A 13,221-nucleotide genomic window follows, 5' to 3' on the forward strand; every position below is an offset into this window, starting at 1 on the left:
TGGTGAAAGGGTAAGGAAACATGTTCTTCTTCACATGGCAGCAGCAAAGAGAACAATAAAAAAGGGGTAAAATTCCCTTATAAAACCATTAGATCTCATGAGAACTCACTCAATATCATGAGAACAACAGGATAGGGAAAACCACCCCCATGATTCAATTACCTACCACTGGGTTCATCCCACCACACATAGAGATTATGGGAACTATAATTCAAGATGATATTTGTGTGAGGAAAAAAACAAACAATATCATTCCATCCCTGTCCTCTCCCACATCTCACGTCCTCACATTTCAAAACAATCATACCTTCCGAACAGTCCCCCAAGTCTTAACTCATCCCAGCATTAATGCAAAAGTCTAAGCCCAAAGTCTTATCTGAAATCCCTTCTACTTACCAGTCTGTAAAATTGAAGGCAAGTCAGTTACTTTCTAGATACAATGAGGGTACAAGCATTGGGTAAATACACCCATTCCAAGTGGGAGAAATTGGCCAAAACAAAGGGGCTACAGGCCCCATGAAAGTCCAAAATCCAATAGGGCAGTCATTAAATGTTAATGCTCCAAAATGATCTCCTTTGACTCCATGTCTCACATCCAGGTAATGCTGATGCAAGAGGTAGACTACCACATCCTTGGGAAGCTCCACCCCTATAGCTTTGCAGGGTACAGTCCCCATCCTGGCTGTTTCCACAGGCTGGCATTGAGTGTCTGCAGCTTTTACAGGCACACAGTGCAAGCTGTCAGTGGGTCTAGGGGCCTGGGGCCTGGGTGACCATGGTCCTCGTCTCACAGTTCCGCTAGGCAGTGACCCAGTGAGGACTCTGTGTGGGGGCTCCAATCCTACATTTCCCTTACACACTGCCCTAGCAGATGGTCTCCGTGAAGGTTCTGCCCCTATAGCACACCTCTGCCTGGACATTCAGGTGTTTCTATATATCCTCTGAAATCTAGGCAGAGGTTCCCAAACCTCAATTCTTATCTTCTGTGCACCTGCAGGACCAATACCACATGGAAGCTGCAAACGTTTGGGGCTTCCACCCTCTGAAGCCATGGCCCAAGCTGGAGCAGCTGGAACACAGGTCAGCAATTCAATAGGCTGCACACAGCAGGAGGGCTCTGGGCCCAGCCCATGAAACATTTTTTCCTCCTTGGCCTCTGGCCCTGTGATGTGAGGAGCTTTCATGAAGATCTCTGACATTCCCTTGAGGAATTTTCCCCATTATCTTGTCAATTAACATTTGGCTCCTCATTACTTATGTGAATTTCTGCAGCCAGCTTGAATTTCTCTTCAGAAAATGGGATTTTCTTTTCTATTGTATCATCAGGCTGCAACTTTCCCAAATTTTTATGCTCTGCTTCCCTTTTAAATGTAAGTTCCAATTCCAAAAACCATATCTTTGTGAATGAATAAAACTGAACACTTTTAAGAGCACCCATGTCAGTTCTTGTACACTTTGCTGCTTAGAAATTTCTTTTGCCAGCTACCCTAAATCATTTCTCTCGAGTTCGAAGTTCCACGTATCTTTAGGTCTGGGGTAAAATGCTGCCAGTCTCTTTGCTAAAATATAGCAAGAGTCACTTTTGTTCCAGTTCCCAACAAATTTCTCATCTCCATTTGAGACCACCTCAGCCTAAACTTCATTGTCCATATCGCTATCAGCATTTTGGTCAAAGCCATTCAACGAGTCTCTAGAAAGTTCCAATCTTTCCCACATCTTCCTGTCTTCTGAGTCCTCCATATCTCTAGGAAGTTCTAAACTTTCCCACATTTTTCTGTCTTCTTCTGAGCCCCCCAAACTGTTAAAACCTCTGCCTGTTACCCAGTTCCAAAGTTCCTTCCACATTTTTGGGTGTCTTTACACCAGCACCCCACGACCCCATACCAGTTTACTGTATTAATCCATTCTCATGCTGCTAATAAAGATATATCAGTGACTCGGTAATTTATAAAGGAAAGAGGTTTAGTTGATTCACAGCTCAGTATGACTGGGGAGGTCTCAGGGAACTTACAATCATGGCAGAAGGAGAAGCAAACATGTTCTTCTTCACATGGTGGCAGCAAGGAGAAGAATGAGCAAAAGAGGGGAAAGCCCCTTATAAAACCATAAATTCTTGTGGAATTCACTCACTTTCATGAGAGTAGAATGAAGTAACTGTCTCCATGATTCAGTTACCTCCCACCAGGTCCCTCCCACAACACATGGGCATTATGGGAACTACAGTGCAAGATGAGATTTAAGTAGGGACACAGTCAAACCATATTAGTTGGTTTCTTGCATTTCAGAGGAGGAAACTTGAAGTTATTAATCTTAGTATCTCTTTACTTGCTGTCCCTCTCCCCTGCTGACAGAGACAGAGAGAAATTCTTGTTCTGTAATGGTGTATAATCCTTCAGAATGTAAATATCTCCATGGCTCAGGGCTTTCATATTCCTTTGAAATGTAAACACATTTGAAATAATCTCTCCATTGATTTTTTGACTCTTTAATTGATTTTTAGCTTCCAAGGCTAGTCTTTAAACCTAGGTTCTAGTTCCCTTTCCTCAGAAAGTCCTAACTGTATGGAAATATAAAAGTATTCACTTCCTGAGAACAATTTATCAAAAAGATTTCATCATCATGAGCTCTTCTAAATGAAACAATAGAGATTTAAGGTATTTAAGTAAAAAACCAATTAGACTTTTAAAAAGAAATTCCAAATAAATAATTTTAATCAATTCCAAAAAGAATAAATATTCGTACTACATTTGTTTATCATGAAACAATGAAAAAAGCTTCAATTTCTTATTCTTATGGGTCTAATTGTGACCTCACAAAATGCACATGTTGAAATCAGGGTCTTTGCAGATGTAGTCATATACTGCAAATAAAGTTTTAGTCAATGACAGACTACAAAAATGATAATGGTCCCATAAGATCATAATATCACAGTTTTACTGCACCTTTTCTATGTTAAGATATATCTAGTTACGCAGATACTGATTGTGTTACAATTGTCTACAGTATTCAGTACAGTAATATGCTGTACAGTTTTGTAGCCTAAGAGCAATAGGACATACGATATAGCCAAAGTGTGTAGTAAACTGTACCATCTAGGTTTTATAAGTACAGGCTATAATGTTTGCACAATGACAGAATCACCTAAGGACACATTTCTTAGAATATATCATCATAGTTAAGTGCGGCATGACTAGAATTACTTAAACTAAGATGAGGTAATGCTGAAGTAAGTTATGCCCCTAATACAATCTAAGTGAAGTCCGTATGAAAAGGTCAAATTTTGATAAAGACATGTACAGAGAAAAGACAATCTGAAAACATAGGGAGAAGATTGCCATCTAAAGCCAAGAGCAGAGGCCTGGAATGCATCCTGTTCTCATAGCCCTCAGAAGGAATCAACCCTATCCACACCTTCATTTCAGACTTCAGCCTCCAGAACTGTAAGACAATAATTTTTGCTGTTTAACCCACCTCATTTGTGGTACTTTGTTATGGTAGCTCTCACAAACGAACACAGCAATTATCTACAAATTAATAATAATGAGCATGCTGTAAGTTAAACCTGAATAGAATGCTGCGAACACAGCATTAAAAGGAGAATGATTAGCCTAGAGTATACTCGTGTGAAAATAAGAATTTTTTTAATTAGTACATTTATTAGAAAGATCGGGGAAAAGGTATGAGACTCTTATTACCTGGGGAAAAAAAGGCAAAAAGTATTTTAAAGGAAATAATAGAGAAATAAAAAGTAGAAGTTAACAAAACAGCAATTTAAAAAGTAAATTAAAGAATCTGGATCCTTGAAAAGATAAATAATATGCACAATCTTTGCAAATTCTGCCTAATCAATAGCACTAGGAGGAAAAAGGATACTTAACTACAGATATGTAAATGTCATACAATAAATTTTAAGTCTTGATGCCAAGATAATTTTTCTATTAAAATAAAAATTGACAAAATTCACTCAAGCAGTGACAAAAATCTGAAGGAACTCAGTAAAAATGAACTAAATATAAACATTAATCAAGAAAATAGGCACATCATTGGTTTATCAATTAGTTTACCAAATATCTAACAGAAACAATGTTTTCTAAATATTTTTCAGAGTATTGTAAAATGGCAGAAAACATTCCTGTTTACCTGACAATTTTATTGTAATTTTGATTCCCAAATGGCATGGAAAAAGTTGGAAAACCTTATTATATTGATCCCCCAAATAGAAAAGAAGAACACAGGAAAGAAGATCAAACTCACTTTTGAACGCAAGTATAAAACTTTGTATACATTACATACAAAAAAAGGCTATGCACAAACATTTCTATAATTGGTTTGGCTTAGTCTGACTTAAATAAGGGTTTTGTGGGTATATTAGTGTATTAGTCAATTTTCACACTCCTATAAAGAACCACTTGAGACTGGATAACTTACAAAGAAGAGTTTTAATTGATTCACTTCCACATGACTGGGGAGGACCCAGGAAACTTACAATCATGGTGGAAAGGGAAACTGGCACCTTATTCACAAGGCAGCAGGAGAACAAGTGAGAGCGCAGGTAAATCTACCAGTTATAAAACCATCAGATCTCATGGGAATTCACTCACTATCACGGGAACAGCATGGGGGAAATTGCCCCCATAATCCAATCACTTTCCTTCCTCGACATGTGGAGATTACAGGTTCCTCCCTAGACACATGCGGATTAAAGTTAAAGATGAGATTTGGATGAGGACACAGAACCAAACCATATCGACTCACCCAGGGTTATTTCAAGAAACAGAACCAATAGAATATATGTATGATACTTAAAGGAATATATGTGGAAATGGAGGCTGAGATATCCTGTGATCTGCTCTCTGCAAGCCGGAGAACCAGAAAAGACAATCGTATAATTCAGTTCAACTCTAAAGGCCTAAGAATTAGGGAGCTGATAGTATAAGTCCCCATCTGAGGCTGAAATCTTGAGAACCAGGAGCAATGAAGTCCAAGCGCGGGAGAAGATGGATGTCTCAGCTCAAATAAAGAGAATTTGCCCTTTTTCTGCCTTTTTGTTCTATTCAGGCCCTCAATGGATTCAATGATGCCCACCCACATTGGGAAAGATCAATGTAGTCTTCTTCACTCAGTCTACTGATTCAAATGTTAATTGCTTCTGAAAACACTCTCACAGATGAACACAGAAATACTGTTTTACCAGCTATATGGACATTCCTTAGACCAGGCAAGATGACACACACAATTGACCATTACAGTGGAGTAACCAAAGTTATAAAGTACTCTTGATGAAGTTGTGGGGACAGAAGGCATATAAACATGATAGGCAGTCATGAGATATCCCAGGAGAATGGAGGAAGCTCTTGCAGTTACCAATTAGACAGATTTGCCATACATGCAACAGAGAAGAACACATACAAATTCCAAATCAAAATTCAAATAGATTCAGTTACCAAATATACACTTTACTGGTGTCCACATCCATCATGTCTCTAAATATGACATACTCAAGAAGTGTAAATCAAGAGTTAAATTCCTGCTAAACCCTGATGGAGCCACTGCTGCCAGTAACACATTCAAGGCAACTCAGAGGTCCACGGGGCAAGCTTACACGAGCTTGCTCATCTTCAAACTCTATGCAGCACCGAGAAAGGACTCACCTCCCCTAAACCCCATGCAGTTTGATGAGCTTTCACTCTACTCAGTTCCTGGTGGTGAATCTGAAAATGTGGAGGAGTCGAGGACCCAGTTTGAAGAAAGCATGTCTCAGCTCCAACATCATTGTAGGCCACGTACAAGTTGGTGTCAGAAAACATACTCCCAAATTAATCCCAAGATGCAAAGTTTAGGTCAGTGGGGGTTAGACAGCTATGAACATCTCCAAATGTATCTCCAGGATTTTTTCCAAGACTTGGTGTTATTGGTTTTTCTGGCCTTTTTGGACTCTTTTAAGCAAGAGGTTGAAAAATAAAGAAGCCAGTGTATCCTTCTGGTTTCATGGGATTAGCTGTGTCTATCTATTATCTACAACAATTCATTGCATTTGCCCAAGGCAATGGGGAGAGTTTACATGGCTGGGGTTTATGAAGATACACAATCCTAGAAGATTTGTAGAAGGAGAACTTATCTTATGTAAAATATAGAGTGATGTGTAATTGACTGTTCTTCTACTCTCTGCTTTTACAAGGAAAATGCATATTTTGTGAGTACTAATCAAAGCCCCATAAGAATGTAACCACTTGTCTTATTGCCTACCCTCACCAACCATTTTTTTTTCCTTCCTCTCCCTCTAGCTCTCTCTTCTTTAAATACTGAAGTCATCAAAACCCTCTTTGGAAAAGGCACAGACCACAGATGCTCCTGTTATTTGTTTTTTGTTTTTTTGTTTGTTTTTTGTTGTTGTTGTTTTTTTTTTTACCTCTTCAGGTACGTCCTCAACCTTGGCAAAATAAACCTCAAAATCAATTGAGACTTGCCTCAATCTTCTTCTTTCTTTTTTTGGTTTACAACCCAATGAGGAGACCAACTATGGTAATTTAAAATCTCATTCAGAGCATCACCATTGTTATATGTTTTTTGGACTCATATGGCACAAAACTGAAAAATTATTATGCATTATAAAAATGGAAATCTTATTCTGCATTATAACAATGGACCTTGCATATTTCATGGTCATGGTGCTACTTACTGAGCATGAGTCACTAGGAGCTGACTGACAAAATTACCCCAAGACTATGACAACAATATAATTTTTCATTTGATCTTGATATGAAGGATATTGTAAAACTGGCATGTGTGCATACACACATGCATATAGAGGAAACTGCTCTAAAACTGAAAATTCTCAAGGGCAGAATTAGGGCAGGTGCAATAATCTTGACATTGGTCAAGATAATCAGATATTGCTTTGAAAATCTTACTGAGATGTTCCCATTTAATAAATGAGAGACAGAAAAGAATTTGAGGAATATTCCAAAGCTAGTAACATGGTGTATTAGTCCATTTTCACACTGCTAATAAAGATATACCCCAGACTGGGTGATCTACAAAAGAAAGAGATTTAATTAGACTTATAGTTCTATATGACTGGGGAGGCCTCAGAATCATGACGGGAGGTGAAAGGGACTTCTTACATGGTGGTGGCAAGAGAAAATGAGGAAGAAGCCAAAGCAGAAACTCCTGATAAACCCATCAGATCTCATGAGACTTATTCACTATCACAAGAATAGCACAGGAAACACTAGACGCCATGATTCAATTACCTCCCCCGGGGTCCCTACCACAACATATGGGAATTATGGGAGATACAATTCAAGTTGAGATTTGGGTGGAGATACAACTAAGCCATATCATTCTGCCCCTGGCCCCTCAAAATCTCATGTCCTCACATTTCAAAACTAATCATGCCTTCCCAACAGTCCTCCAAAGTCTTAACTCATTTCAGCATTAACCCTAAAGTCCACAGTCCAAAGTCTCATCTGAGAAAAGGCAAGTCCCTTCCACCTATGAGCCTGTAAAATCAAAAGCAAGTTACTTCCTTCCTAGATACAATGTGGGTACAGGTATTGGGTAATACAGCCATTCCAAATGGGAGAAATTGGCAAAAACAAAGGGGTTACTGTACCCATGCAAATCTATAATCCAGTGGGGCAGTCAAATTTTAAACCTCCAGAATGATCTGCTTGGACTCCAGGTCTCACTTTCAGGTCATGCTGATGCAAGAGGTGGGTTCCCATGATCTTGGGCAGCACCACCCCTGTGGCTTTGTGGGGGTACAGCCTCCCTCCTGGCTGTTTTCATGGGCTGGCATTGAGTATCTGTGGCATGGTGCATGCAAGCTGTTGGTGGATCAACCATTCTGGGGGTCTGGAGACAGTAGTCCTCTTCTCACAGCTCCACTAGGCAGTGGCCCAGTAGGAACTCTGTTTGAGGGCTCCAACCCCACATTTTCATTCTGCACTGGCTCACCATGAGGGCCCTGCCCCTGCAGCAAACTTTTGCCTGGGCATCCAAGTGCTTCCACACATCTTCTGAAATCTAGGCAGAGGTTCCCAAACCTCAATTCTTGACTTCTGTGTGCCCACAGCTTCAATGCTACATGGAAGTTGCCAAGGCTTTGGGGCTTTCACCCTCTGAAGCCACAGCCTGAGGTGTATGTTGACCTTTTCAGCCATGGCTGGTGTGGCTGGGACACAGGGAACCAAGTCCTTCGACTGCACGTAGCACAGGGGCTCTGGGCCTGGCCCACAAAATTACTTTTTCCTCCTGGGCCTCCTGGCCTATGATGGGAGGGGCTACCACGAAGGTCTCTGACCTGGCCTGGGGACAGTTTCCTCAGGGTCTTGGGAATTAACATTTGGCTCCTCCTTATTTATGAAAATTTCTTCAGCCAGCTAGAATTTCTTTCCAGAAAATGGGTTTGTCATTTCTATCACATTGTCAGGCTGCAAATTTTCCAAACTTTTTTGCTCTGCTTCCCTTATAAAATGGAATGCCTTTAAGAGCACCCAAATCACCTCTTGAATGCTTTGCTGCTTAGAAATTTCTTCCACCAGATAATCTAAATTATCTCTCTCCAGTTCAAATTTCATAAATCCCTAGGGCAGAGACAAAATGCCACCAATCTCTTTGCTAAAACATAACAAGAGTCACCTTTTCTCCAGTTCTCAACAAGTTCTTCATCTCCTTCTGAGACCACCTCAGCCTGGACCTTATTGTCCATATCACTATCAGCATTTTGGGCAATGCCATTCAACAAGTCTCAAGGAATGTCCAAACTTTACCACATTTTCCTGTCTTCTTCTGAGCCCTTCAAACTGTTCCAATCTCTGCCTGTTACCCAGTTCCAAAATTGCGTTCACATTTTTGGGTATCTTTTCAGTAATGCCCCACTCTACTGGTACCAATTTACTGTATTAGTCAATTTTTGGCACTACTGATAAAGACATACCCAAGACTAGGCAATTTACAAAATAAAGAGGTTTAATTGACCTTACAGTTTCATGTGGCTTGGGAAGTCTCAGAATCATGGCAGGAGGTAAAAGGCACTTCTTCCATGACAGCAGTAAGGGAAAATGAGTAAGAAGCAAAAGAAGGAACCCCTGATAAACCCACCAAATCTCGTGAGATTTATTTGCTATTATAAGAATATCATAGGAAACATCAGTCCCCATGACTCAATTCTCTCTCCCTGGGTCCCTCCCACAACGCATGAGAATTCTGGGAGATGCAATTCAAGCTGAGATTTGGGTGGGGACACAGCCAAACCATATCACATGGGCAAGTTTTAAGAGATTGTATTTGACTTCATTTGGCTTTGACTTCATATCAAATTTCAAAGCAAAAACTTGAGAGAAGATAGGCTTTTCCTAATAAGAGGTTAGACATGAACACCGTATATGTTAAATATAGTTTTGTGCATGATTAATGTAAATTATTCAATAAAATTATTGGGCTTCTATGACCATTATAAATTAGAGATTAGTAGAATTTTATAAAGTTTGACATAATTAAAAATCACTTATTGTAATTCTATTCATGACTCATATTCTTGCATTTCTTAAATGGTGAGAGAAAACTAAAGATGGGCTAGAATTGTAAAGTATTATTATCTTTACTTTGTCAGGCCCCAAGACCTAGAAATCTCAGAAGCTAGCATGACTGTAGAACAGGTTTTTACCACACGACCAAAATTTAATGAATTCTAGAACTAAAAATACAACTTACCAATGGAAAATACTCTTTTGGTTCAGAGACCACATTATGGCATTCTCTAACTAAGCTTCTAGGTAAAATCTTTTGGGCAAACATAATTGATAACAGTGTATAAGAGAGGAGTTTTACATATGACACAGCAAGCTTATTAGTAGTTGAAGTCATGTTACAAGCCTCTTTCTCATTCAGGGCTTACGTGGCCACTGTTCAATTTCATGTATTTACTTATTCTGGATTGGGGAGGATGTGTAAGGGTGTTGCAAATGAAGCTCCCCCTTGCTCCAAGGAGAAATGGAAAGAGAGATAAATATGCAATATGGAGTATTCTAGAAGGTATTGTGTGCTTGCTACTCATTATGTGTTCTTAGGGCCAGGGGCATGAGGACCACCTGGGAGCTGGTAGGAATGCAGATGCTCAGGCTCCATCCCAGAGGAAGTGAATCAGAGCCTGCATCTTGACAAGCTTCCCTGGTCGTACGTAATTACATTCAAGAAGCCTTATTCTAAATTTCATGAGAAAAATATTTTTAGCTATTCAATATTTTTACCTCAGATATTAACACCTAGTGGAAACTCAGTAGCATTTGCTCAAAAAATGAATGAATGAATTGATGGATTAGCTTCAACTTTCACTTTAATATTGTAAAAAGTAGTCAGTTTTGAAAGTTTACATTTTAACTATGTTTAGTTCAAGGTTAAGAAAATGCATCCTGAGAACTTAAAATGAGCAATATATCATGCTGGGCTTTGGGTGCTAAAATGAGACATCATTTTAAAACAATATTAAAATGTACAGAGAAGTTTATACTTGAATTAAGAATTAAGAACTCTACATTTAATCCTATGACAATTATGTTAAAATTGAGACAGTGAAAAGTGTCTAGTACTATAAAACAACAACAACAATAACAAAAAAGAAGGCTCCAAGTAGACAATAAATTATAAGAATAATAAACAGTTCAAGTTCAGAAGAGAAATCATTTATTGCTACACGAACACAATGACAGTAGGAATAACTAATACTTATATGTTTAGCAGGTACTTTCAAATACAGGGGCACAGAAGCTAAGATTTATCTATTGGTGATAATAATAATAGCTTATATTACTATAATATGAGTATTTACTACACACTAAGCCCTCCTATGAAAATTTTATATTAACTCAATTAATTGTCATCATATCCTTAGCATGCAATAAGTATTTTTTATTTTATTGACAACTTACAGATTAAAAACTGAGCAACGAGGCAGTTTATCAACGTGTCCAAGCGGAGCTGAGACTTCTCCCTGGAGTGGAGGAGAGTGGACGTGCTTGCACGGGCATGAAATGTTTGCGTGTATTCATGACGGAATAGCATGAGTAAATTTGGGGTACTAACAATTATGTAGTGTTTTTCTTAACATCATGAGTAACAAATTGGGATTCAGATTTGGGTAAATAAGATAAAAACAGGTAACAAAACAATAAGGGAAGACTGCTTCGCAACTACACTACCTTTGGCTTGAATCTTGACTTGCTCACTTACCATCAGTGGAACCTCAAACACCTGAACCCTCTGAATCTCTTGTTTCTTCAAATATCTCATAAGGTGACTATAAGAATTAACCAAATATATTCCATAAACTAAATTATTTTATCAGAATTATATTAATAGTCACAACTTTAGGTTCAGGACAAAATCACAAAATTAGAATACTACCTTTAAGTTAATTAAGGAAATCACACAGTTAAATTCAAATTCAACGTCTTCACTGTGTCCCATGTCTGACCAAAATGACTCAAATTAACGCACTGAGCTCATTGTTGTAACTAGATCATGTCTCACTATGCCAAAGTTTTACAGTCTATTTTTTGCATAGGCCTCAATAAAGAGTATTTCAACTGGGCTCCTGCCTTTTAGTTATCTGAATATCTGATGCAATATTGGTAAAAAGCAATGCTTTTACAGAAGCCCAATTAACACTAAACATTTTCTTCACTCCACATAGCTTTCTGTGAGGCATTACATATGAAAAGATACAATAAGCGTGGGATAATTATAAGTCGTCTGTATGATGTCAAAAGGCTACTATTGTGACATTCTGAAGACAGCGTTTTCAAAGAATTTTTCTGTCAAGTCGGTGCAAGTTAAATATAGTACTCCAGTTTGGTTCCAAATAAATTACGGAGTGGGTCAGTCATAGAGATAAAATTACATTTGGCGTTCCCACTAGCATTATAGGAAGTGAAACTGCAAAGGGCAGGCTCACTCTGAATAACAGGTGTTCCAGATTCTCAATGTTGCTGTTCTCTGAATTGAACTCAAGTCATGAGTTTTGAAATGAGCCCTCAGAAGTCTCAGAGAATTATTGCAGTTGGCCCACATTTTCCTATTTTCTACTAAGGACACAGAATCTGGCTAATTAAGAAATAATTACATTTTCTGTGATCTAATTTGAATTCTAGCTCATGTCTATATTTGGTTTTAATTTTTTCCTTGACCTTCATTTAATAAATCCTCCAACCATATTGGCTGTGAAGTGAAACGTGCATCATAGTTTGGCATTTCTTTTCATTTCTTCCTAAGATATAAATGCCTTCAACCAGGAATTATACACATACTGGAAATAATATGTCTTTTAACAATAGTATTTCTCATTTGTTCCAGCTGTTATATATTATTATATTTTAAGAAAAAAGGTTATTCAGCTATTACTGAAGATACTGACTCAATATTAATAAAAGAGAGGAAAGCAATAAGATTTTAACAAGAAATAACTGATCTCAAACAAGTTTGTGAAAAATCTGCCATTTATTTTGGAAGTTTTTTCCATATTCCTCCACAAATTATTATTAAAACAGAAAGGAAGAACATAGTATAGAAACCATAAAGAAGTATAAAGTGTATTAAGTATCTTAATTACTAACATAAAATCAGTCCATCTAGCTCAAAAGAGGTAACTGTTGATCAGAATGTTTTTCAATCAAAATATTATTAAGCAGGCAGCACATTTATTCATTTTCCTGGGAAAAGGCATTTAATATCACTGAATTTATTGTATGCATACATTTCATTTAGCTTCTTAATCTACTTTCAGAATAAAGATGATGTTTACATAGGAAGTATTGACCGTTAACTACTCCCAAATCAAGAAGGAAAAATGCCATTCTTCTAATGAAATGAAAATGGGAGGCCGAGACGGGCGGATCACGAGGTCAGGAGATCGAGACCATCCTGGCTAACCCGGTGAAACCCCGTCTCTACTAAAAAATACAAAAAACTAGCTGGGCGTGGTGGCGGCGCCTGTAGTCCCAGCTACTCGGGAGGCTGAGGCAGGAGAATGGTGTGAACCCAAGAGGCGGAGCTTGCAGTGAGCTGAGATCCGGCCACTGCACTCCAGCCTGGGCGACAGAGCGAGACTCCATCTCAAAAAAAAAAAAAAAAAAAGAAAATGCTACTAACTAGGAATTGGAAGGAACAAAAAGAATTGTAGATTTTTTTAGCTTTCTCAATATCCCTGGGAAGCAAGTTCAA

General features: G+C 38.3%; 1 pseudogene; it reads left to right on the forward strand.

Annotated features, from left to right (window-relative positions):
• Positions 1–12,823, forward strand: part of LOC105537616 — a 50,914-nt pseudogene extending 38,091 nt beyond the window's left edge.
• The last annotated feature ends 398 nt before the right edge of the window (positions 12,824–13,221 follow it).

This window comes from Mandrillus leucophaeus, unplaced genomic scaffold, assembly GCF_000951045.1.
Source record: "Mandrillus leucophaeus isolate KB7577 unplaced genomic scaffold, Mleu.le_1.0 Scaffold176, whole genome shotgun sequence".
NCBI classification, from domain to species: domain Eukaryota; kingdom Metazoa; phylum Chordata; class Mammalia; order Primates; family Cercopithecidae; genus Mandrillus; species Mandrillus leucophaeus.